Source organism: Mastomys coucha, unplaced genomic scaffold (genome assembly GCF_008632895.1).
Source record: "Mastomys coucha isolate ucsf_1 unplaced genomic scaffold, UCSF_Mcou_1 pScaffold23, whole genome shotgun sequence".
Classification (NCBI taxonomy): Eukaryota; Metazoa; Chordata; class Mammalia; order Rodentia; family Muridae; genus Mastomys; species Mastomys coucha.
In genome coordinates this window covers 58,288,149-58,290,519 of record NW_022196906.1, presented here as the reverse complement: position 1 = coordinate 58,290,519, position 2,371 = coordinate 58,288,149, and the positions used below count along the sequence as shown (strand labels likewise).

At 50.2% G+C, this 2,371-nt stretch overlaps 1 long non-coding RNA gene across 1 annotated transcript in view; it reads left to right on the top strand.

The window, feature by feature from the left end:
• The first annotated feature begins 1,530 nt into the window (after nt 1-1,530).
• The window catches only part of LOC116073089, a 42,107-nt gene continuing 41,266 nt past the window's right edge, over nt 1,531-2,371 (top strand). Inside the window, exon 1 of the long non-coding RNA XR_004111662.1 lies at nt 1,531-1,605. This is a non-coding gene — a long non-coding RNA (uncharacterized LOC116073089). The remainder of the gene's footprint in view (nt 1,606-2,371) is intronic.

Sequence of the window (2,371 nt, the reverse complement as noted above, 5' to 3'; positions counted from 1 at the left end):
GCCTTCACGTGGCCTGCTTCGACAGATGTGGCAGTGTCCCATTCATTTCCTTTACCCTGGAAGTTCTCCAGAAGGAGGAACCCCCCCCCACACACCCTGCATCAGGAAACCACTTAGCAGAGACCGAGTCCCAGGAGCCATGGGCCAAGTCCAGGACAGACCTGGGGTCTCACCTGGCAGCACAGAGGATGATGGGAATCAGCTCTAAGCTCATTTCCTAGAAGCAAGAGGCCCAGACTCAAGGAGGCTGAGGAGTCAGGACGAGACTCCACAGTTTTCAATTTGTGTGAGGATAGTTCTAATCACACCACAAAAGAAATGACAGCTATAACAGTCTAAAGAAAAAGAAAGGAAGGAAGGAAGAAGGAAGGGAGGGGAGGAGATTTGGCAGATCATGTCTGTCAATCACCCAAATGGCTTAGAAAATCTCAGGAAACCTTAGGCAAGGAAACCTCAAGAGTCAGAGGCCTGCCTGAGCACAGAAGGGGGACTCTAACCAGACAACAACAACAATAACAACAACAAAAACTGAAAACCTGGGAAAAGACTGGAAATATTCTGTGTGCTCATGTGGATTACAATGCTGTCCTAAGGGCTTGGACTTTATTGTTGTCAGTCATTATTATCTTGGATGACTTGGATGCTTTCATGAACCCCACAGAAGACACGAGGCCCAGACAGGAGAAGCAGAGGCAACAGAGCCGCTTCCCAAGCCCACTCATAGCCCTCTGGAAGGAGCCGTCTCCAGGCCCAACGGGCAATAGCTTTTCTAGGCTGAGTGTCTAACATCACAGGAACCAGTGTGCACAAAGACACTTGGTAGGGGCAGAGAACATGGCTCAGTTGTTAAATGCATCACAAGGGCCTCATTTTGAACCTTAGCACCCACATACAAGCCTGATATGGAAACCCACACCTGTAATCTCAGTGCCTTTGAGGCATAAGGTGTTTGGGGCTTTCTGGCTAACAGTAGCCAAGCTGGCAAGTTCAGAAAGAGACTGACTCTTGGAAAACAAAGTTGGAGAAAGATTTAGAAAGGTACTGCTTGGCCTCCACTCGGTAAACTGTAACTGAGTTATTAATAAAGCATCGCGGGCTCCTGCTCTGAGTGGCCTCAAAACTCGGCACGCGTAAGACGTCTCCCCTCAAGAGAGGGAGGTGGGGTCCCACTTCCTGAGCAGGTGAGGAACTGGCAGGTTCTTAATGAGAACATTCTCAGTGGAGCTGGCCAGGTTGGAACTAGCTTGGAGTTACTTCAATTAGCTTTGTTTTGATTTGGGCAGAACTGGTCTGATCCAGTTAGATTTAGCCCAAACCAGTTAGAACTGGCCATAATCTACTTTAAACAGCATCTATCTCTGGGATCAGTCAGAACACGTTAGAGCTGGTTATATCCTGATCTGGTCAGCCCTGGAATTCACTAGAACTGGCTTGACTTGGTCAGAAGGGATTTGAGCCTGCTGAGACTGGCTGGAAGCAGCCTAGGTCTGTTTGCTGTGGTCTTGACAACAGCTCCGTTTTCTCCCAAGACCTGCTTTAATCCTGTTTGAGGCTGGGCTGCCTTGGTGATGTGTGAGGAAGGGATGAGAGATGCCGCGCTGGAAGGTAGGATGGTGACCCCTCCAGGTTTGGCCCCCTGCCCAGGGAGGGTCTCAGAAGCTGAACTGAAGGCTGTATGTTATCGAATCTATGTTCAAGCCAGCCATAGCCCTCAGAGTGCTGTACGGCACACATGCTGTACATCAGCGGCCTCACCCCATGATTAATGGGGAAAGCCGTCTCTGCTTGTTCTACATAAATCACTATACATGGAAACACATCTTTGATTTTATGGGTTCTCGCTGGAGCATGAAATCTCTTGGAGGACATTCCCTGAGGTCCTTGGAGCTATTGAAGGCCCCACTGCTCTTTCAAGTCCTGTTTCTCTTTGCAGCCCCCTCTCACCCATCCAGCTAGGATCCTCCTGAATTCTCCTAGGCTGAGGAGCCCCCCAGGACTCCCCAGGAAGGGTGAAAGGCGTAGTTTCTGCTGCCGCCCTCATTGGAGGAGGGTGAGGGCCAGCAGGGCTTTGTTGAGAACAGTCAGTCGGGAGGGAGAGGGCTGGAGACAGGAACACAGCACAGCACAGAACCTGCCTCTGTACAGAAGCCATCCTGATGTCCAGACCAACCTCTGGGGGACAGGGAGGGCATCAAATGCTTTTCTCCTTGCTGTGATAAAATACAAAAGCAACTTAAGATGGGTTTGTTTTGGCTCACAGTTTGAAGAGACAGACAGCCTATTGTGCTGGGGTAGGCATGGTTACGGGAGGGTCTCATGGCATTCACAGTCAGGGAGCAGAGAGAGAGAGAGAGAGAGAGAGAGAGAGAGA